Source organism: Ictalurus punctatus, unplaced genomic scaffold, assembly GCF_001660625.3.
Source record: "Ictalurus punctatus breed USDA103 unplaced genomic scaffold, Coco_2.0 tig00163716, whole genome shotgun sequence".
NCBI classification, from domain to species: domain Eukaryota; kingdom Metazoa; phylum Chordata; class Actinopteri; order Siluriformes; family Ictaluridae; genus Ictalurus; species Ictalurus punctatus.
The window spans coordinates 1-25,887 of NW_026521177.1; positions in this window are offsets into that span (position 1 = coordinate 1).

The window sequence follows — 25,887 nt, forward strand, 5'->3', positions numbered from 1 at the left end:
TATAAAACATTTGTACTTTGAGGCATCAAATCACAGGAAGAGGGTTGCAGTACTGCTGGGGCTGCCACTGTCCATGCGGGGAGAATCCATCTCAGTTCTTACAGATCTGTGAGGTAAGTGTCTGTGAGGAAAGTAAGATGTTGAAGATATTCGGATAATGGAAGTCCACGTATTGATATGGAGTATTGATATCCACGTATTGATGGAGTTTACCTTGTTTTTATTTTCATGAGAGATGATGAATTTCAGGACGTTGTACTGTATTTTTTTTTCCACCTTCTGATATTAATTCATCTTGTGTGATGACTAGTAAAGTTAAGATCGGTTCACTCATGCTGTTCTTAAGTCGCTGCGCTTGTGAGGATGTATGTGTGAAAGCACATTTTAAAGTTTGTCTTTGTTTTTAATACAGCACACAGATTCTGAAGAAGAGTTAATCAAGGTCGTGACTGTTGGAATCAGTACAGTTGTGGATGACGCGATGGACCTATTCCGTGTGACTGCGGTGATGTAGCCTTGTAATGGAAGAGAGTTGTCGTTTTACGCAATCTGGTGATGTACCAAATGCATTTGTCAACTTGATGGATTGCTTTATGCACGTAACATAAACTACCCCACAAACTTCAAATACACCTTTGAGGTGATTCAGAGGCTGTTCATGAACATCGGAGCTGATGCCTGCAGTGCACGAGTACATTCACTTAAAAATAATCTGCTCAAGTAGAGATGGTGTTATGCATTCTTGTAAGAGAGATTTCATGTGGTGTTGTGTTGTGTATGTTACAGTTTCTATACCTAAGCAGCATGACTTCAGTTTTTGTGTATATTTTCACCTTTAAACACCGGGCAATTGAAATGTAATGTTGTTAGGCAAAAAACAGATTTCTGCTTGCTTTTTCTGTTTATTTGAGAAATTCATGTAATTTCAAGTTCTGCTGACACCCGAGTCTGCTGACACGCACAGCCAAGCTCCGCCCATGCCCAAGGTCACCTGGTAACCTCAGAGCCTCAGCCCCCTGTTCAGCTGCGCGTGTCGCTCCGCTCAGTCCCCTGTTCAGCTGCGGTCGTCGCTCAGCCTCCCTACGCCGCCAAGAAACACCGGGCAGTTTCCTGGCTCTGTTTGGGACATTCAGCCCAGGGGGCCGGGGCCGCCAATGAAGTGGGATGACTCATGGCACTCAGGGGGGGTTTCTGTCACGATTCCCCCTTGAGCAGCGTTGTGCTCTAAGCGCGAATGCGCGAGCACCTGCTTTTACGTTGTTGACTGTAATGACATCTGGACACGTGTGTTTTGTTTATGTTTCTGTCTCCTCTCTGTTCTGTTATTGGCTGGGATTTCACATGGGTCTGAATTGCTCTCAGCTGCTAGCGATTTAGATGCTGATCATGTACGAATATATACCACACGCCTCCCAACACACAACGCGGAAGATTGAATGTTTAGAGTTAGTTTAGCTCGTGTCATAGTCATAGTCATAGTCATAGTCATAGTCACGGTCCATGTTTAGATTAGTTCGCGCTGGATTATCCGCTTCCAGTCCCTCGTCATAGTTCGTTCTTGTTTCGTTTATCGACCCTGTTTTCCGTGACAACGACCTAGATTCCTGCCTTGCCCCGTGTACGCTTGTTTGCCAATCGCCTGACCTCTTGCATGTTTATGGATTACGTTTTGGATCACGTTTTGGATTTGTCTGCCTGTCCCTCTTTCAAAAAAACAACTGTTCATCCTGCACTTGCATCCGTCCTATCTCTGCTCCGTCACGATACGTGACGGTGACCTGCTCCAATATGACATTTTTTACATAATATACTTTGCAGGTTTCTGATGTAAAATGATACGAAATAGGATTGTTTACATTAAAATCCATTATATGATGATAATGTATGATAAAGGGGGAAAATGTGAGATTGAAGTCTAGAAAGTCACTTTTCCTCAAAAGTGCTCTGACAAAGCGTGTTTTCATTCCTCCTGTGTGTGCAGACACACGGGGGCGCTACACTGGCTTAAATCACTATACAGTGAATTTCACGCCGCTGGGAGCAAGGGAAATAGTTTTCTAACAAATTCAGTATCATATGTTTCACATGTTCATGATTTAATATGATTCTTTGACATGTTTCTGACTCAATATTAGATGTTTAACTTGTTTACATAAAACCCACCCCATTTCTCCAAAAGATGTTTTTTTATTATTATTTTATTTAATTAAGTTATTTTATTTTTGCTCATGCAGTATAAAAGAACAAAGTAATGGTACTCAAAAAAAAAAAGTAAATGGTTATTATATCAACAACAAAAAATCAATGTAACAGATGTGCATTGTAAGGTTTCAGCTCTACTCAGTGAAAATGGAGGGGACATAACAGGTCTTAATACAGATTATAACCCAGATCTAAGTCTAATCAACACTTACATCTAACCACAAAGTTACGTTGACGCTGACGTGAGGAACGGATGCAGGAGTAACAGAAGTGGGTGGGCTCGTCGCAGTGCATGGTCTTCTTAAAGGAGATAGCCTCCTCACGGGGGTTGGTCTTATAGGAGATAGCCTCCTCACGGGGGTTGGTCTTATAGGAGATAGCCTCCTCACGGGGGTTGGTCTTATAGGAGATAGCCTCCTCACGGGGGTCGGTCTTCTTATAGGAGATAGCCTCCTTCACGGGGGTCGGTCTTCTTATAGGAGATAGCCTCCTCACGGGGGTCGGTCTTCTTATAGGAGGTAGCCTCCTCACGGGGGTCGGGTCTTCTTATAGGAGTAGCCTCTCACGGGGGTCGGTCTTCTTATAGGAGGTAGCTCCTCACGGGGGTCGGTCTTCTTATAGGAGATAGCCTCCTCAAGGGGGTCGGTCTCTTATAGGAGATAGCCTCCTCACGGGGGTCGGTCTTCTTATAGGAGATAGCCTCCTCACGGGGAGTCGGGTCTTCTTATAGGAGGTAGCCTCCTCACGGGGGTCGGTTTCTTATAGGAGGTAGCCTCCTCACGGGGATCGGTCTTCTATAGGAGGTAGCCTCCTCACGGGGGTCGGTCTTCTTATAGGAGGTAGCCTCCTCACGGGGGTCGGTCTTTTATAGGAGATAGCCTCCTCACGGGGTCGGTCTTCTTATAGGAGATGTTCTTCTTAAAAGGGATGAGAATCTCAAAAAGGGGATGGGCTTATTACAGGAAAGGGTGTGATTCTTAGAGCAGATAGGCCTGGTAAAGGGGACGGGCTTCTTGAAGGACTTCTAAAAGGCACCTCATGCTCATCACCACCATTTTGCTCCTCCTCATGCTGGTCAGGCATGTGGACGTCATCCTCGTAGTCACTCTCCACGGTGTTGTAGTACAGCTCGTCGGCAGCAAACGGCGGATCAAGAGATGTATCCTCCCTCCGTGTTCCTGTATCAAAAGAGATGAAGAGACAGTGAGAACACATCTGCACGTCTCGTAAAAGGAACCAGAAAATCCTCCCTCTAAACTGTCCTTTTCACAAAACGTATTTACACAAGTTAATGGTAAATTACTGTCATCTTCCTATAACGGTGCATACATCCTCAGTATCTCCGTTATAGCTGCATGTAGAGGTGTTCGATACGGTGTCACAGTGTCACGACTTCACCGTTAGTCACGGCATATAATCACACACTTACCTCACTGCTCACTTTCCCCTTGCCAACAAACAGAATAAAACACATTTCTGTCTATTACTGTTTTTTTCTGATCTCTAACGGTTCTTATCCCTTTTATGTCCATCTGTGGCTCCCCAAAAAACTCTTCCCACCCTCTTTCTCCTAAATCACACAACTCCTAACTTCATCACACATCGACGGCTATGAAGAACAAATCATCGCTGACCAGAATTAACCAAAACTACTATATTTTGCCTAAGCAGCACTGCACAATGGTCAGATTTATGGTTATTTATTTATTTATTGCTCAGTCAGCTGCATTTCCTCACAGCAGCTCTCTCTCTCTCTCTCTCTCTCTCTCTCTCAGCTTATAACAACTTTAACAATACTTTTCGTTCTCAAAAATATCTTAGAAACAAGAACAATTAGGAAATTTTATTTGCTTTAGTTAAATTCTATACGGTTATACTATTCACTGTAGCAAACTTTAGTTAAACTTTTAGTAAACTTTAATATAGAAATAGCTGACTTTTCTACCAAGATAGTAAACACAAAACCAAACTGTTTCATATCACAATGATCCAAAGCATAGGAGTAAGTCCAAGTACTAGAAGTAAGTGAAAGTCTGATCTCCAGTTATTAGAAATGTTTGGTTGCAGTTATTGCTGCTAAAGGTGGCACAACCAGATTTTAAGTTTCAGGGGGCAGTTCATTTTTCAACGTTGCTGATAGCTGTAGCTGTTGGATAACTTTTTTAAAAGTATTGTTTATAAAATTGATTATAAAATACTATTATTAACCTATAAAGCACTAAGTGGTCTCGTGCCACAGTATCTAAGCGACCTTTTGGTTTTATATGATCCGCCACGCCTACTTAGGTCAAAAGATGCAGGTATTTGACGGTACCTCGAATAGTGAAGGCTACAGCAGGGGGAAGAGCTTTCTCTTATAGAGCCCCACAGTTATGGAACAGTCTTCCTATTAGTGTTCGGGACTCAGACACAGTCTCAGTGTTTAAGTCTAGGCTTAAAACATATTTGTTTACTCAAGCCTACCTTGACTCTATTATGATAATTCACAGTCCTAATAATCTTTCTCTCCCTCTCTCCTTCTGTCGAGCCACACACGAATTGATGGAGATACTAGAGATCCTGATCCTTTCTGCCTCTGGATGGAGCTCTCATCTACTCCAAATCCAGATTGCTGGGACTACGGCTGCTCCTAACGCCATACAGACTTCATATAAATCCATAATGAACTTTTCACACTATCTGTTGTTACCCAGATGAGGATGGGTTCCCTTCTGAGTCGGGTTCCTCTCAAGGTTTCTTCCTCTTAAAAACATCTCAGGGAGTTTTTCCTCACCACCGTCGCCACTCAGTGACTTGCTCAGTTGGGATAAATTCACACCTTTAATATCTGTATACCGTGTTGATATTTCTATAATGCTGCTTTGAGACAATGTCTATTGTAAAAAAGCGCTATACAAATAAAACTGAATTGAATGAAATGAATTATATTATATTGAATAGTATTTTATATCTATCTATTTATCTCTCTCTCTCTCTCTCTCTCTCTCTCTCTCTCTCTCTCTCTCTCTATATATATATATATATATATATATATATATATATATATATATATATATATATTATTTATATATATATATATATATATATATATATATATATATTATATATAATATATATATAATATGCTGAATTTTCAGTAAAAACATTTTTTAATGTAAGAAAACATAAAACCAAGCAGTCAGGCATTAGCATTGATGCATTCTGCCCCATCTGAGTCCTACTGTACTTTTACTGCTCCATGTGTCAGTTTTAGTCATGAAGCATTGTGATTTATCTAGCATGAAGTATCTTGTAAATAAGGTTTAGAAAAATGCTATATAAATAAGATTTAATTACCACAGAGATTACATTTACAAATATTTAAGCGACGGTAAAAACATTTTGAAGATAGTCATAACAACCACTGTACTCACCTGTTTTTTCCCAATCTTTTTACCCGTTCCAGTCCACTGTAACGACACTTTACTATGAAATTTATTCTTTAAATCATTATAATAATCATTATTAGTTATGGTGGCTTAGTGGTTAGCACATTTGCCTAGCACTTCTGGGGATGGGGGTTTGACTCTGCTTCCACCCTGTGTGTGTGGAGTTTGCCTGTTCTCCCCGTGCTTCAGTGGTTTCCTCCGAGTACTCCAATTTCCTCCCCAAGTTCAAATAGATTAGATTAGATTCCACTTTATTGTCATTAAGCAGTTTGTGTGAGATTGTTCACATTCACCCCATTAATTATTTGCAATATACCACAAGTCACATGTTCAACAGGATGTTGTATCATCTGACTTTCTGAAGATCATGTGAAGAAGAAAACCATGTTCTGTAATTTAAAAAATTTTTATAACAAAACTTAACCCTGTTGCGTTCAACCCTGTTTCTCATTAAGAGCAAAATGCAGCCATTTTCTGCAAAGAAACATGATAAAAATGAGATTGATGCCCGAGATGGATGAACCTTTTTTTTGAATGATTAAATGCATGTTTTCTTATATTTGCTCTTCATTCATTTATTCATTCATCTTCAGTAAACGCTGCATCATGATCGGGGTCGAGGTGGGTCCGGAGCCTATCCTGGGAACACTGTGCGTGAAGTGGGAGAAGTCATCCTTGACGGAATAACAGACCAGCACAGGGCCACCACGCACACACGTACAGTGCATATGCATTAATATCAATTTAGCTATAACCAACCCACCTATTTGTATGTTTTCAGTCAGTGGGAGGAAACCAAAGAACCCAGAGGAAACCCACACAAACACAAAAAAACAAGAGAATATGCAAAACTCAAGATCCAGACAACAACCCAAGCTCAGGATTGAACTCAGGCCCTGGGGAGGTGAGGAGGTTGTCTAGGTTGTTTCTAGACAAACTATCCTACAGGGTCACGGGGAACCTGGACCTGGATGGTGGATGACAGGGTGCCAGTCCATCGCAGGACACAATCTCACACACACACACACACACACACACACACACACACACACACACACACACACACCCATTCATACACTACAGACACTTTAGACATGCCAATCAGCCTACCATGCATGACTTTGGACTGGGGGAGGAAACCGGAGTACCCGGAGGAAACCCCACCGCACGGGGAGAACAGGCAAGCTCCGCACACACAGGGCAGCGGCAGGAAACGAACCCTGACCCTGGAGGTGTGAGGCGAACCCTCTGCCTAGCGTTACAAGGGTTAAATGCACCACAATCATGAAATCAGCCCGACCCTAGATAGTATACAGTGTGTACTTGAGTATGTAGTACCTTAGTGTTCAATTTGAAACGTTACCTAACTTTTTTATCTTGAACAGAAGAAATGACAAATAAGTAGCACAATATTTCATGTCACTGAACTGCACCAAAACAGCACCCACAGGAAGCACCATATACAGTAAAACCACAACTGAAAGGAAAAACAAGTGTCCAGTAGCCCACCCTTCATTTTTTTGGTAAATTTAATACATCATCCGAGTCTCAGAAGTACAACGCATCTCACTAAACTTCCCAGTGTGAGCACACCACTCGCACTAAAAGTATCCAAAGTGACACAGCATTAGTAATATGTTTTGGATGGAATGGAGTACATACTTGAGGTAACTTCTGCCAAAATGACTGATTATAACTTCTAAATATTAATTACTACATATGTTTCCATTGACTGGTTTTCAGAAATGGCAAGAGAACATGCATTTCCATCAACTAATGGTTATGTAGAATATCTGAAAAAGAAAGTGACACAATAATGTGAGCAGTACAAGCAGCTGGTCATAGAGACACAGGAGCACACACACTTGCTGGCACTATTTACTCAGAAATGTGCCTTTAATGCTTGATTCGTCTCAGTTGTTTCACACCACCCCATCGTAGATCATTTTCCTATAAAAGCACACCAGAACGTTTTATACCTTAATTATGACAATTTTCTCCTCCTCAGCCAAGAGTCAAAATAAATAAATAAATTACATACTTTTTAAAAATATAATAAATAATAAACTTAATATTAACATGTTTTCCAAATATCCGTTCATAGATTTAAAAATTGTGACGATAAAACCACCAGGATTGAAGAAATATGGCCGTGGATGCAACTCAAGTGTGATAGTATGTAACAGCTGATAGTGATGCTCTGTGGTATGGAGTGTTTATAAGAAGACGGACAGGACATTAAAAAAGTTCACAACCATAAAAATTTATCCAGGTATATAATTACAATTATGTACATTATCCTGTAACAAGGAAATATAAAATAGACATATTTTTAGAACCATCGTTCAAAAGGCGTGTTGTAAAAAATAGGTTTTGTTGTGATCTCACATTAAACTGTAAAAGTATGCTTTCTTTTTCTAACGAGAAGACGCATCAATGCGGTTTTCTCTCAATGTGTGCGAGACACAACGGGCAACATGGAGGAAGTGAGTGTTACTAAGAAGACGACAACGTTGACCGTACACTCGTATATGTCCTATCTGAATCCTCTCTGGGGGTGGGGTTTATTAAGTCATAATGTAAGTGCCTGTCTTAATGATCTGTTCTTCTTTTTTGATCATGATCCTCTTGACATTCATCATGCCTTGTTGAGTGAATTCTGATGCTGTTTCAGTCTCATCCATGTCATATCACTCTCTAGTGCATATAACTCCTTTGCTGCTGTTCAATGATGGGTGATAAAATGCCTTTATCGGTACATTTGCCAGCATATTTGCACGCATGATGTTTTCAACATGGCTTTTCTTGGAGCATTCTACTAGGATTTGTCCGGATCCTAGCTTTTTTAACATTTTTAACTGCTCCTGCTATGCCTGTAATGATTTTCTGTATTGCAAATGGAGACAATTTTGTAAGAGGCATGTCTGTTGTTTGTGACCCTAGCAGTATAAATCTCTGCCAGTTTTCACTCTTTTGAAAGTAAATACATCCAGTACCTGAATCATCATCCAATGTATGTTCTATCATCCGTCGTTTTGTTTTGTTTTTTTGTTAGCCATGTTTGTATTTTTAAATCTCACCACTCCTGCTCCCCACCTGCTTGGAACGCCTGCTCTGCCTCCGCAGACCATTTCACCCTTTCCAGCTGGCCTCGATTTTCTTCGCCTGTGGCTTCAGCATACCCCGGCCAATACGGTAGCCCAGGTACTGTGCCTCGGTCAGGCCTAGGTGGCATTTCTTGGGGTTGGCTGTCAGCCCGGCCTTCCGGAGTTCCTTCAGAACCTCCCCCAGGTGGAACAGGTGGTCCGACCAAGTGGGGGAGTGGATAACTACGTCGTCTAGGTAGGCGGCTGCAAACATACGGGGGGGTCGCAGGACAATGTCCATCAGCCATTGGAACGTTGCGGGCGCCCCGTGTAGCCCGAAGGGGAGAACCCGGTACTGCCAGTGACCGGTGGCCGTGCTGAAGGCCGTCTTCAGCCTTGCGTCTGGTGCCAGCGTGACTTGCCAGTAGCCTTTCATTAGGTCAAGGTAGATATGAACCAGGCCCTCCCCAGTCGCTCCACGAGGTCATCTACTCGGGGGAGGGGATAGCTATCGAAATCGGAGACCTGTTCAGCTATATATATATATATATATATATATATTATATATATATATATATATATATATATATATGAAATGTGTCCTAGCTTATTATCTAGTTCTTCATCTGTGTGGTTCAGCAACTGCTGCACAACTAATAGGAAGAAAAATGTCTTTGCACATATTTACGTGTATTTATCTAAAGCAAATAAAATCTCCTAATTGTTCTTGTTTCTAAGATATTTTTGAGAACGAAAAGTATTGTTAAAGGTGTTATAAGCTGAGAGAGAGAGAGAGAGAAGAGGAGAGAGAGAGAGAGACAGAGAGAGAGAGCTGCTGTGAGGAAATGCAGCTGACTGAGCAATAAATAAATAAATATTCATAAATCTGACCAGTGTGCAGTGCTGCTTAGGCAAAATATAAAGTAGTTTGGTTTAATTCTGGTCAGCGATGATTTGTTCTTCATAGCCGTCGATGTGTGATGAAGTTAGGAGTTGTGTGATTTAGGAGAAAGAGGGTGGGAGGAGTTTTTGGGGAGCCACAGATGGACATAAAAGGGATAAGAACCGTTAGAGATCAGAAAAAAACAGTAATAGACAGAAATGTGTTTTATTCTGTTTGTTGGCAAGGGGGAAAGTGAGCAGTGAGGTAAGTGTGTGATATATGCCGGGACTAACGTGTGAAGTCGTGACACTGTGACACCCGTATCGAACACCTCTACATGCAGCTATAACGGAGATACTGAGGATGTATGCACCGTTATAGGAAGATGACAGTAATGTACCATTAACTTGTGTAAATACGTTTTGTGAAAAGGACAGTTTAGAGGGAGGATTTTCTGGTTTCTTTTACAAGACGTGCAGATGTGTCTCACTGTCTCTTCATCTCTTTTGATACAGGAACACGGAGGGAGGATACATCTCTTGATCCGCCGTTTGCTGCCGACGAGCTGTACTACAACACCGTGGAGAGTGACTACGAGGATGACGTCCACATGCCTGACCAGCATGAGGAGGAGCAAAATGGTGGTGATGAGCATGAGGTGCCTTTTAGAAGTCCTTCGAGAAGCCCGTCCCCTTTACCAGGCCTATCTGCTCTAAGAATCACACCCTTTCCTGTAATAAGCCCATCCCCTTTGAGAATCACACCCCCTTTTAGAAGCCCATCCCCTTTTTGAGATTCTCATCCCTTTTAAGAAGAACATCTCATAAGAAGACCAACCCCCGTGAGGAGGCTGTCTCCTATAAGAAGACCAAACCCCGTGAGGAGGCTATCTCCTATAAGAAGACCAACCCCCGTGAGGAGGCTATCTCCTATAAGAAGACCAAACCCCGTGAGGAGGCTATCTCCTATAAGAAGACCAACCCCCGTGAGGAGGCTATCTCCTATAAGAAGACCAACCCCCGTGAGGAGGCTAGAGAGGAGAGAAGAGAGCGATAGATAGATAGAGAGATAGATAGATAGATAGATAGATAGATAGATAGATAGATAGATAGATATAAAATACTATTAAATATATCTGGGTAGCAACAGATAGTGTGAAAAAGTTCATTATGGATTTATATGAAGTCTGTTTGGCCTTAGGAGGCAGCCGTAATCTCAGCAGTCTGGAATTGCAGTAGATGAGAGCGCCATCCAGAGGCAGAAAGGATCAGGATCTCTACTATCTCCATAAATTCGTGTGTGGCTCGGCAGAAGGAGAGAGGGAGAGAAAAGATTATTAGGACTGTGAATTAGCATAATAGAGTCAGGGTAGGCTTGAGTAAACAAATAGGTTTTAAGCTTAGACTTAAACACTGAGACTGTGTCTGAGTCCCGAACACTAATAGGAAGACTGTTCCATAACTGTGGGGCTCTATAAAAGAAGGCTCTCTTCCCCTGCTGTAGCCTTCACTATTCGAGGTACCGTCAGATAGCCTGCATCTTTTGATCTAAGTAGGCGTGGCGGATCACAGAAAACCAAAAGGTCGCTTAGATACTGTGGCACGAGACCACTTAGTGCTTTATAGGTTAATAATAGTATTTTATAATCAGTGTGAGATTTCACTGGGAGCCAATGCAGTACTGATAATATCGATGTGATGTGGTCGTATCTTCTGGTTCTAGTTAGGACTCTAGCAGCTGCATTCTGGACTAACTGGAGCTTATTTATATTCCTACTGGAACATCCAGACAGTAAGGCATTACAGTAATCTAATCTAGAGGTGACGAATGCATGAACTAGTATTTCCGCATCATGTAGTGACAATATGTTTCTTATTTTAGAAATATTTTCTGAGATGAAAGAAGACTATCCTAGTAATATTCTCTACATGAGCATCAAATGATAGGCTGGAGTCAATAATCACTCCAAGGTCTTTAACTGCTGCACATGATGAAACAGAAAGACCATCCAGAGTTACTGTGAGATCAGAAAGAATACTTCTAGCTACACGTGGGCCTAATAAAAGTATTTCTGTTTTTATCAGAATTAAGTAGAAGGAAGTTAATTAACATCCAATGTCTAATGTCCTTTACACAATCCTCAACTTTACTAAGCTTCTGTCTGTCCTCTGGCTTCGCTGAAACATATAACTGTGTATCATCAGCATAACAGTGGAAGCTAATTCCATGTTTACGAATAATTTGACCTAGAGGTAGCATATATAAAGTAAAGAGCAGTGGGCCTAAAACAGAACCCTGTGGAACTCCAAAAGTAACCTCAGTACGCATGGAGAAATCACCATTTACATCTACGAACTGATAACGATCGGTCAGATAAGACCTGAGCCAGGAGAGGACTGTTCCCTTAATACCAACAACATTTTCTAATCTATCAAGGAGAATAGTGTGATCTATAGTATCAAAAGCTGCACTAGGTCGAGTAACACAAGCAGCGAGACACAACCTGATCAGAGGTCAGTAGAAGGTCATTTACTACTTAACTAACGCTGTCTCTGTGCTATGATGAGGTCTAAATCCTGACTGATACATTTCATGAATGTTATTCCTATCTAAGTACAAGCATAACTGCTTTGCTACAACCTTTTCTAAAATCTTAGAGATGAAGGGGAGATTTGATATTGGTCTATAGCTGGACAATTGAGACGGGTCAAGATCAGGTTTTTTAATCAAGGGTTTAATAACTGCTAATTTAAGTGATTTAGGTACATAGCCAGTGCTTAGGGAAGAATTGATTATATTTAAAAGTGGTTCAATTACTCCTGGACAATCTGTTTAAACAAACATGTAGGTACAGGATCTAGTATGCAAGTTGATGAATTGGCAGAAGAGATTAATGTAGCTAGTTCAGTCTCTCTAAGCGGAGTAAAACACTCTAAACATGAATTGATCTGATATTGCTACATGTCATGTAATGGGTTTGTTACAGTACTGTCCAGTTTTAATTTAATGGCCTGTATTTCACGTCTAATATTTTCAACCTTATCAATGAAAAATTTCATGAAATCTTCACTGCTATGTAATGATTGAGTGTTTCTCTCTGTAGTGGTTTTATTCCTAGTTAATTTTGCTACTGTGTTGAAAAGGAATCTAGAATGTTTTTGTTGTCTTTTATTAAGGTGGAGAAATAGATTTTTCTAGCATCGCCAATAGATTTCCTATATTTCAGTAGGCTCTCCTTCCATGCTGTTTGAAATATCACCAGTTTGTTTGACACCATTTACGTTCTAATTGTCGAGTTGTCTGTTTTAAGGTTCGCGTTTGATCATTATACCAGGGTGCTAATTTTTTTTCTCTAATTATTTTCCTTTTGAGTGGAGCCACTCTATCTAGGTGTAGCGGAGTGTTGACTCCGAGCTTTCAGTCGCCTGATCGAGTTGTATGTGATCTGATGGTGATCCAAATCTAATTGATGTTTCTGCGAGGTTATTTATGAAGCTCGGTGCAGTAGCTGATGTGTAGGTACGTTTTATGCGGTAGTAGCGAGGCGAGGTGGAAATATTATGATCAATACGTATATGAACAAGATAAGATAATGGTCTGAGACAACTTCAGACTGCGGAAAAATGATATTTTCTATACTTAGTCCGTATGTTAGTATGAGGTCAAGAGTGTGACCACCATTATGAGTAGGCCCGATTACGTTCTGATTAATCCCTACTGAATCTAAGATGGACACAACCGCTGTCCTCAGAGGGTCTTCTGGATATCAAAGTGAATATTAAAATCACAGACGATTAATGCTTTATCTACAGACACAACCAGGTTTGAGACAAAGTCTGCAAATTCACTAAGAAATTCAGTATATGACCCTGGGGGTCTGTAAATAATAATTAGAGGAATTGACTTATTTTTTGTGGCTACATAAGTTATACTGGTATAAAGAATTTCAAAAGAATTAAATTTATGCTTAGGTTTTTGTGTGACGACTAGATTTTTACTATGGATGAAACCAACACCTCCTCCTCTATCAGTTGAACGAGGCTGATGTACATAACTGTATCCAGGAGGACTGGCTTCATTTAATGCTATGTACTCGTTTGGTTTAATCCAAGTTTCTGTTAAACACATTAAATTACATTCCTGATCAGTAATGATGTCGTTAACAATAAGAGCCTTAGACGCAAGAGATCTAATGTTTAATAGTCCTAGCCTCAGATCAAAAGTGCTGGCTGTGCATTCAATATGATTTAATTTTATGTTAATTAGGTTACGAAGATAGACTTTCCGAGATTTTCTATATATTTGTATAGCTCGGGAACAGACACAGTCTCTATAGTATGTATTACCTTTGCCGGATTTTTAGTTGAACATTGATTATACTGAATGTTGTTATTATTGGAAGACGTACTTACGGTAGGCAGTCACTTGGAGTGTAGCGCCTTGGAAATGTTGTCTGAAAGCAGTTCCCGCTCCAAGGCTGCTGGGGTGCAGGCCATCAGGACGAAACAACTAGGACGCTCCCAGAACAGATTCCAGTTATTGACAAACAGCAGATTCTGCTCATTACACCAAGAGACTAACCAATCATTTAATGCTAGAAGTCTACTGAACTTTTTCTGCTCCACGTCTGTATGTGGGAAGAGGTCCAGAGACGATGATCTTCGCGGTGGGTGATCTGCCTCGTACCGTCTCGATCAGGCTGGAGAAGTCCCTCTTCAGAACTCCGTCTGCCGCAGCCTGGTGTCGTTCGTCCCCGCGTGCAGCACAACCGCTCCAGTGCGCTCGTCCTTCTTCAGGATCCCGGATACCTGCGCAGTGACATGAAGGACACAAGCACCAGAAAAACAGTGTGTGCGCACCTTACCTTTAGATGAGGCTACACGGACGTTCCGCACAATGGAGTCTCCGATGATCACAGCGTTGGGTCTGGTCTGGCGGAGAGGGGCGAAGCGGTTCCTGGTTGGAATCTCGAACACCGGAGGTGGAGAGGGTCCAGCCCGCGCCTTCCGCCGCTGGTTCACCCAAGGCCCGAGGTGTGTTGGCGCCGGCGTGACGGAGACCACGGCTGGGAAAGTCCTAGGTGCACGGTCCCTGCACAGAGAAACACACGGCGTAGAGGGGCTGGGAGTGGAAATACCACGCTGTGTGCTTACCTTGGATATGTGGGCAGAGGCACAAGATGTTTCCAGCGCAGTTTGTTGCTCCAGCAGCTGGGCCTGCTTGTCGAGTAGGTCGCGGATCTGCTTCTCCACATTTTCCAGTTCCAGCCGCACCATGTGAAGCTCGAGCGAGTCCTCATCTGCACCCAAAACCAGAGAGACAGCAGACATATATATATATATTTTTAAACAGAACAGCGGTAAGTGAGAAATGTGAAACGTAAACAAGGCTAGCGGTAGGTGATGCTAGCGGGCTACGGGCTACAAGCTAGTCGCGGATGTTTTGTAAAAAAAAAAAGAAAAACATAATACAGATCAAATTTTCGACAGCGCAACGTTACAATTGTTTTATCTAAAGTAGTGTCAGTTATATTTGTATAACGTAAGGTAAATAATTTTTAAAGTATAGAGATTAGAAGAAATTAATGTAATAGCGTTAGCTCGAAGGGTGCTGCTTCCTCAGTGACACTTCAAGTTCAAAATAACAGTAGGAGCAATGCCGCAGCAAGAAATCCCTACTCGGAGCCAATCATTTCCATACACCTCAAAGACATGACAAAGACAAAAGTCCTGTGATCTTCAGACAGATCTTGTTGGTTTTAGTTTGTGCAGGAATAATATGTGCATTTGCTGCTATGGTCGCACTACCAGAACTCCTGTAGAGTGTGCACATATTGTAATATACTAGTACTGGTGAGTGTGTTAGTACTCACATCACTGGCACACCACTCTTGCATCACTGAGATAATGTGTGTGAGCTTCATCTGCAATGTGAAGGCTGTCACCCACAATGGTTCCATCTCTATGTCTTGGTCCACGTCGCGTACTACTGGGTCCATACCCTGCAGAAATCACAAATCCCCAAACACACATTATACTACTGATATTAAACAACATGGCTATATTGCACCCCACATGATCATTACATCTATAACTGCAAGTTAACATGGCTTATACAAACACATGTAAACACACTGCATGGACTTGAGCGGCTCCAAGAAAGCATCAAGTCCTTCCAGAAACTTCTCCCTGAGCTTGTCGGTCCACTCTGTTGAACGGCTAATCAGGACATATCTGAGTTAAAAAAAAAAAGTTTAATGAGAATGATTAGCTATTAATTATCATTAATAATGATATTCTCTGACAGACAGTGTAACACATTCTGCTTTTTTCCAGCCGTACTTGAGGTCTTCTATAAGACTCTGGACCCTGCGGAATTTAAAGACCTTTTGTGCACTGTAGAGTTCAAACTGAAATTGTCCCTGCTGGTCTCGATGTCTCAGGTGATCATCGAATGTGCGGACGATCGTGGTCATCAGGCTCTCCTCTGTGATCAGCATCCGTGCCTGTAATGAGGATAAGACACAAATCGGTACTTCTAATAGTGATAAACTTAACATTTTGTTACAATTCCAATAAATAGTCAAATGAAGTGCACTTCGTTCAACCTACTTTAATAATAAATGTTTTCCCCAAATAGGGAAAACGACCTTGCTGCTAGAACTTTAATCATTCTATTAAGCTGTATATTCACTATACAACTAGGGGGGGGGGGGAGAACAGTTAAAGTGTGAACATTCAGAATTGAGTGAATCTAAGAAGACTGTTTCTCCCAACACGTACATGATACCAAAGCTACTGCACACCAGATACAGTGGTGCTTGCAATGTCAAAGTTTTCTATATTTCTACATAAATATGACCTAACACATCAGATTTTCACACAAGTCCTAAAAGTAGACAAGAACCCAATTAAACAAACCAGACTGAAATATTATACTTGGTCAATTATTCATTGAGGAAAATGACACAATATTACAAATCTGTGAGTGGCACAAATATTGTACTTCTAACCATAGAGTAAGAACATCGAAGATTAGCAGTTAATTTGCCTGAATCTCAAGAGAAAGTGGGTCATGCAGCAAGAAAACAACCTTAAACACACTTTTCTTCTTTAACCATTTTTGGGAATGAATTAAGTGAATGTTTTGGAATGTTCAAGCCAAAGTCCTGACCTTAATCCACTAGAAATGTTGTGGAAGGACCTGAAGGAAGCAGTCATGTGAGGAAACCCACCAGCATCCCAGAGTTGAAGCTAAAATTCCTCCAAGCCGATGTGCAGGACTGATCAACAGTTACCGGAACTGTTTAGTTGCAGTTATTGCTGCACAAGGGGGTCACACCATATCCTGAAAGCAAGGGTTCACATACTTTTGCCCTCACAGATATGTAATATTGGTCACTTCCCTCAATATATAAATGATGAAGTATTATATTTTGTCTCATTAGTTTAATTGGGTTCTCTTTATCTACAACCCCAATTCCAAAAAGGCTGGGACAATATGGAAAATGCAAAAAAAAACAAAACATCAAACCCAAAACCAAAGAGACATTTGAAAATTCAGTTCACCCTGTACTATATTGAAAACACATTATTTGATGTTGTACTTTGATGTTGAATATTTAAAAAATAAATTTCATTCACACTCATTTCAAATCTGATGACTGCAACAAACTCCTAAAAAGTTGTTTAACACTGTGTAACATCACCATTTCTTTTATTTAACAAGCGGGATTTTCTACCATTCATCCGTTATAGATTTATTCAGCTGCGCAACTATACAGTGCCTTGGTTGCACTCTTTTGCGCTTCATAATGCACCACACTTTCTCAATCAGAAAACAGGTCAGGACACGAAGGCACGGTGAAAATTTGCGCTGACAGGTAATGGAGAACTCCCTGTCATGGTCATCCTTCATGTAGGGCTGGACGATATGGCCAAAATGTATATCACAATATATTGCTTAATTTCGGTCGATACGATATAACTCCGATATCGATATGAACAATATAAATCCTCAGAAAAACTGCCAAGGACGCCCACAATAGATGTCTGTACCTTCAAACTTCTGTAAAATGAATGCCAAGTCTATGAAACCTCCTCCTATAAAACTATATAATAATTTAGAAATTAAAAAATTATTTTGAATTTAACCTTCATACAAACAAGAAATGTGAAATCACTGTCAAATAAACAAAACTCTCACCTTTGTCAATATTAATATCTTTAACTTATTACTATTTTATTCTTATAGATTGAAATAAAAGTGCTTCAGCCAGGATAAAAAAATTATGAAAAATGCCCAGAGTTGCTGAAGAAAACAGAAAAAGTGTGTGAGCAATAACAAGAACACATGTTGCTGGGGCAGGGACATTGTTGGGGGTTGATGACACCCAATGATAGGCTCTAGAGGTTTCTAGCAAGAAATACAAGCTGGTCTACATTATCTGGCTTCAAAGATGCCCTTTTACATGTGACAATGTTGCCACCTGTACTAAAAACCCTCTCAGAGGGGGAGCTTGTGGCTTGAATACACAAGTAATGTTTTGCCAGTTGTCCTACTCTGGGGAAGTTCTTATGAGAGACACTAACAAACAAACTGACAGAGGCTCTACACTTAAGAGAAGGAACTAAAAAATGAAGTAACACGTGAGTTGCAGACAGTTTTAGTTACTGCGTAGCAGGAGCTCGGGTACATTCTTTAAGTAGTGAATTATTATTTATAAAAACTGTTTTCAGAATTGTAATGCTGTTCTCTCCAGGGAAGGGGTCACAATGTTAACGGATGTCTGCCCCAGAGACAATAACAGCACCGAGACTCTTCCCATAATGTCTAACCTGAAATCTTCCTGTAATGCTGCAGACCGAGGGGTCCTGGTCCATGCCACCATGGAGGACATTTGAAGCTCATTGTAAAACACTGATTTTGAGTTTCTTGAAGCATTTGTGTGTTCATTTGGAAGTATGCTTGGCTCTTTATCTTGTTGAAAGCCAAGTCTGAACCTCCTAGCAAAGGCAAGCTAAAGGTTCTGGGCTAAAATGTGATTGCTCCTCCCTCCCTCTCCCCCTCCCCCTCCCTCTGCTTCAGCGGTTCAACCCAGATACCAGGCAAAAATTACTCATGTATACAGAGATCCCCAAACTATACACCGAAACCAGACCTCATTTCAGAACATCTCGAAGAAAAAACATTTTATGCCTACATATTTATTATATATCTATTTTGTAATTGCTTTTTTTTATATTATGTGACTGTTGCCACTATTGTTTTTTTATAATGCTCGTGTTTAAATAAAGGAGTTAAAAGTATTATTTATTTATACACAAAGTGGTATCGAGTATCGTGTATTTTTGCTGGTATCGACTACTAGATTTTTGGTATCGTGACATCCCTAGATTGGACATTCTATGTTTGAGTTATAACAACTTCCTTTTTCATGGTGAAACTTCTAAATTTGTGAGAGCGCCACGCCCACGGCGAGCAGCAAAAATTCAAAAGCTTCGGAATTTAGCATCGTCAATGCCTGCAGATGAGACTGACTGAACGTAATGCCGATCTGATGAAAGCTCCAGGAGGAGTACGTTAAAGTACAAGGCCTGGAAATGGCAAAAAAGGAGGAAAAAATTAAGAGAAAAATCAGAATGCTGACTTCCTATCGAGTTTAGGGTATGGGTTCAAGAGACCAGGGAGTCAGCCATTTTAAGTGTTGTCTCAATTGCAAAATCCTTCCAGTGCACTGGAACGTTCGCTCCCTAAAAAATCCCCACAACGCACCACAAAAACCAGGGAGCATTGATACTCACTATGTTCCCTTAGTGGAAAATGACCTCATGTCTCTCAGCTAATGTCTCTCTCTAGTGTCACTGGTACTGACCTGTGACCTGGTACTGACCTGGTACTGGCAAACAGTCCCTTATGGTATGGAGACTTTAGGAAAACCCTGTAGTTATGTCCTTTATTTGATGGAAAAACATACCTCCAGTAGGCCTAGTTCATGGCGTTGCGTTTCTCTGGTCGGTGCAGCTCTACAAGGAGTGATGTGATTGGCTGGGTGGGTGACCGACAGGGTGGTGAAGGGTGGAGTGGGGCCTCCTGAAGTCGACATGGCTCGAACAGCGTCAGAGTAGGAAACCACAGGCTCCTGTCTGATAAACACCAGCCAACAGGTTAATATGATGACTGTTTACGGAGATGAATAAAGGACACAAGACTATGGCCCCATACACAGTGATGGACAATTTACAGACAGAAAAGTGACTGAAACCTTTGTTTGGTGCTACAATGCATAAATCATCTTAGTCCTAGTGGGTTTATGTTAGGAGACATTAATGGAAGCATTTCTGAAAGGAATCTCCAGTGTCAACACTGTAAAAGTCAGGGCTATAAGTAAAGCTATAAGTTTTCAGATACAGCCAAGACATCAGCACAGAGGACATTTCTGTGGCCCTATCGGTAACATGACAAGCAGCATTTTTGCTTTGTTTTATATATATATATATAAAAAAAAGTTTTGTTTTTTAAAATAAAATAAATAAATAAAAATAAATAAATAAACACACCACACAATAGGTGAGGGAAGAACAGCTGTTACAACATGCTAACACAAGTGAGAGCGGAATGTGTTTTCATTCTACCACATTAAATGCAACTATACACCGATCAGCTACAACAGTAAAACCACTGACAGGTGAAGTGAACAACACTGATTATCTCATTACAACAGCACCAGTGAAGGGGTGGGGTATATCAGGCACCAAGCGAATGGTTGGGGAAAAATGGGCAAGTGTAAGGATCTAAGCAACTTCGATAAGGGCCAAACTGTGACGTCTAGATAACTGGTCTGAGCATTGCCAAAACGGCAGGTCTTGCACCTACCAAAAGTGGCCCATGGAAGGACAACTGGTGAACTGGTGACAGGGTCAAGGGCACCCAAGGCTCACTGATGCGAGTGGGGAGCAAAAGCTAGCAGAGGCAGTGTGATGTTCTGGGCAATGTTCTGCTGGGAAACCTCGGGTCCTGGCTTTTGTGTGGATGTTAATATACTTTGACACGTACCACCTACCAACACTGTTGCAGACCACGTACACCTCTTCATGGCAACAAAATTCCCTAATGGCAGTGGTCTCCTTCAGTGGAATAATGTTCCCAGACACACTACAAAAAATGGTTCAGGAATGGTTTGAGGAACATGACAGAGTTCAAGGTGTTGACTGCCACCAAATTCCCCAGATCATTTGAGCATCTGTTGAGCATCTGTGGGATGTTCTGGGACAAACAAGTCTGATCCACGGAGGCCCACCTTGCATCTACAGGACTTAAAGGAACTATGGTCTTGGTGCCCGAAACCACAGCACACCTTCAGAGGTCTTGCGGCATCCATGCCTCGACGAGTAAGAGCTGTTTTAGCGGCACACGGAGGACCTGCACATTAGTCAGGTGGTTTTAATGTTATGGCTGATTTTTTTTTTTTTTTTTTTTTAACAGATTGTTAGTGCTGCCAAGTTGCTGTGGTGCAAGTGGAATAAAACACTTTTGCATGTGCTTGTTAACGCCACGTTGAGCTGAAGAACAGGCCACCCATCAGTAAATATATTTCCTAGAACAACTCTGTGGTGTTTTATTCATTTGATGATTTTGTGGTCAGTAAACCATTTTTGTGTTGATTTTGATGATGATTTGGATCATTGTCCTGCTGGAAGATCCAACCACAGCCCATTTTAATCTTTCTGGCAGAGGCAGTCAGGTTTTCATTTAATATCTGTTGATATTTGATAGAGTCCATGATGCCAGGAAGTGATGGACTTTTAACAGATTGACCACACGGCATCACTCTTATGCCAGTTGACTTTTTCAGATGAAGCTCTTCCATAACATTCCAGAGCGTATTTTACCACCTTAACATCACCTCTAATTAAAACTGTGAGATCATCGGCATATGCAGATAATTTGGTGGGTTGTTGACAGTTTAGAGTGTCGATTTGTAAACCTGTTAATTCTTTCCTAAGCTCATATAGCAGGGTTAAATAATTATGCCGTAAAGTTGGCCCGACAGGGGGCAGCCCTGCCTGATACCCCTCTGAGCCTTCACAGCAGTACTTAAGCTACTGGCCACTTTTATCATAAATGTAGCTCCAGAGTATAATAACCTCATCATTGAGATAACATTTTCATCAAACCAAAAGCCTTTAGGGTGTTAAAAAGAAAAACATGTTCGACCCGGTCAAAAGCTTTCTCCTGATCTAATGGTAAAAACCCCATTTCAATCTTGTCGTCATACGCATGGTCATACAAGTGCCTTACTAGATGCAGATTCTCTGTAATAGATCTGTCTTTTATATAGTATGATTGGTCTTTGTGTATGATTGTGTGCAGTACATCATTTGCTCTGTTTACCAAACATTTTGAAAAGATTTTGTCTCAGAACCGCGCTCTGTCCTCCCCACGCACGCACTCTCAGAGAGAGAGAGAGAGAGAGAGAGAGAGAGATCAATAGAGACATAAAGGCAGTCAGACAGAAAGAAAGTGAGAGAGAATGACAGACAGAAAGTGAGAGACCAAGATAGAGATGACAGTGAGACACACACACAGAGAGTGAGACAGAGACCGATCAAGAGAGAGATGGAAAGACAATCAGTCAGGACAGAAAGAGATAAAGAAATAGAGAGAGACTTTTTTCTCTCAGGCTCTCATAGTGACTCAGGCCTCAGCTGGTGCTGTCCTTGGTGCTGAAATCAGTCACCAGCGTGCAGTTCACTGAATCTTCATTACAGCATAAACATGATACACCATGTAACCAAAAGTATATGGACGCCTGACCATAACACCCACATGTGCTTCTTCCCTGAACTGTTGCCACACAGCTGAAATCACACAGCTGTATAGAACGTCTCTGTACGCTGTAGCGTTACAATTTCCCTTCACTGCAACTAATAGACCCAAACCGGTTCCAGCATCACAACGCCCCTGTACACAAACCCAGCTCCATGAAGACACAGTGTGTTACGGTTGATGCAGAAGAACTTTACTGGCCAGAAGAGTGGACTCTATTGTAACAGTAAAGGGGAAATACATCTGGAATGGGGTGTTCAACAAGCGTATACTGTACGGGTGTGATGGTCAGGTGTCCACAAACTTTTGGCCATAGTGTGTTCTTGAAGAGAAAAAAAGGAAGCTGGGTTCTAATGTTCAGACTTGATGACAATTTTAATAGAGCTGTGATGGTTTAGCCCGAGACGGGACTGAGAACACTCAATCCACCCTCGCACAGAAAGTGATAGGGGGCAAAAAATAATAATAATAATAATTTTTTAAATAAAATAAAATAAAAAAGACACTTCCAGCAGGGTTTACTGACTGTTTGGTAAACAGCTCCCCAGTGCAATACTTTATAATAATGCAGATACAATGAGGGCCTCAGAAATCATAAACTATTATGGGAATGGTCACTTAAAGCGCTCCCGTATTATGTACACACGCATAACAATAACAGGTGGTCATGGTAACGCACACACAACCCCATCCTTGATTATCAGCTACTATAGGAACAATAACATGTAAGAACAAGTGCATTAATATACGAGGGTGAATCAAAAAAATGAAAACCTTATAGAAACACATTTGTTTTTCTTGACAAACTTTTCTCAGCACTATAACTCTATAACTCTGACTTTCCACCAGATCTCTTCCCTTTAGCACACATAAACACTTTGTACTCGATCAGCCTGACTCCCCTGGAGGTGTCCATCATGGAACATCATGCCAGACCTGACGTCAGCACGTCTCGGAGCCACGGACGGGAGAAAAGGAAAGACGCATGACGGTGTGGAGAGAAGACGAAACGCTGAGTGACTCAGAGAGAGCCTCATCGATCCACTGATCGCGTCATACCACTTATTATTATTATTATTATTATTATTATTATTATTATTATTACTGATGTGCCGAAGCTCGGTTTCCATTTTTAATCCCTTATAAGATTAGAGGTATAATCTGCTTATAATCACGTATACGATCTGATCATAATATACATCATGCATGTTATTGTTTTACACACACACACCCCTTCGTTGCCAGAGATCTAATTAAAAGACTGAGATTGAACATGTCCCTCCTTCTGATAGTGTAAAATTATACATTACAGATTTGGAATTGCATTCTCGCTGTGATGTCTCTCACTCTTTACTGGTAGGAAGAGAGAGAGAGCGAGAGAGAGAGTGTGAAAGAGTGTGTCAGAGAGCGAGCGAGTCAGAGATAGAGAGAGCAAATTTAATATTACTACTATTAATAATTTTAAAAAACGGAGCAGATCCAATAGGGCTTCGCAGCAGCAGTGCTTTACCTCAAAGTGATTTGTAACACACACAGTGGAAATGGTGTAGCAAAAGTCATGCAACCATTGTGGGGGGAAAAAGCGGGGGGGGGGGCGCTGATACTTTGTACCAGATGCATCATCTTTTATAATTGTGATTAATGGTCCATTAGAGAAGAAAAAATCCATTCCGTTCTTTGATTACTTATTTGGCATACAGTGAATATTCACACTTTAAGGCCATGTGGAACAATTTCCAAAATGCATTTAAATGGGGTAAATTGTGCACATTGAACCGAGAGTACTAGACATGTTTGCTAAAAGCAACACAAAGGCTTTATTCACACTGCAGGAATTTTATATTGTGTGTTTAGATTTTTTCTTTTAGACAGACTGAATCACCTGCAAATTTGTTCTGGTGAATGACAGGCATTCAAAATCTTTCTGCAGAACTCTGTTGAAGATTCTGTACATCAGAGATTCATCTGAACTTCAACAAAACATTTCACATGTATAGAGTTTTGTCTACGTTCATCAAGTAATCACATTTATAAGTTTATTTATTAATCACGACAGCTCTACTGTGCACGTCTATTACACAACTATCAGTGCTGTTCTGCTGGATGTCGGCTCATTTCTGGAGCAGAACAAACTAAAGTTCATTAGACTTACCTCTTGATCAATGCGGGTCATCACATGTTGGATTTCGGGTATTTCACTGCCTCTCGGTGTTGTACAACTGCAGGAGCCGTGGGAGGTGTTGATCAAGCCCTTCAAACAATGCCTTCTTTAAGTCAGGTGACACAAGCCTGCACAACTCAAACACAACCTGTTGAAGAGAACCAAATTTAAAATAGTTAAGAGACAAATCTCCACCATTCTGAAAGCATAAAGTACGTATTCATGTGTAAGCAAACATTTGTTTTATCTATGGAAAATAAATGAACATTAGAACAGATTTACTTGTCTCTGACTGAACAAAACAGGCCATATTAAACTGGGTTAAATATACAAATCCACACAGTTCACCAGTCCAATAGAATCTGTACAACACATTAGCAATACTTCTGCTCTGTTTAGACCCAGAAAATATAAAATACTTACTTTAGTATGAAATTTCTGTCGAGTGTCTACCATGGGGTCGGGATTTACGGTCTGTGAACACGTGCTGATTACACGTGCAGGAAAAGCAACCCACACGTGCAACCCTGACCGAGTGAGAACGACTCAAACGATTCAAGAAGAGGATTCTGAATCGGTTCATTTAAAGAATCATTACCAAAGCCGCTTATCTTACTTCGATGGTTTGAATGAATGAACTGAATCAGTTGAACCGACTCTTCATCGCTCAGTAAGCCAACGCTGACGAGAATTTCAGGATTATTTTAAAACATTTTTATATTTTTTGAGAGAAGTTTAACGGCTTGAGAAGCGACTCAAGCAGCCTTTTTATTCACAAATCTCACACACACAAACAAGAACACGATACTCGCTAAATATATATATATATAAATAAATAGATAATTCAAATAATTCTCCTTCCAGTTGCCTTTAAAACCCACAAGGAGTAAAGAATATAAAATAAGCAAACAAGTTTCAACCAGTATGTACACAGTCTTTTAAAAGTTGATGAAATCTCACTTTTTCTTCTAAAACCACACATAATGCCCCTTCCAGACACCAGATATTCTCAAATGATACAAAGTCTTTCATCTCTTGGTAAAACTTAAAATCGATTAATATCCTAGATTTTAACAGAATCACAAAAACCAATAAAATACTGTCCCCTGAATTTGACTCAATTTTGTTTCTCCTGCTGACATATATGGCCATCTTTGCCTGCCCTATGATAAAATTTATCAACTGACACTTAAACCTTTTTTTTTTTTTGAGAGTATTTAAAACCAAATATAAAGGTTTCGATTGTAAAACTCTCGTTAAAATGGCCAAGCAGTCTCTGTAAAACAGTAAAAAGAGGCT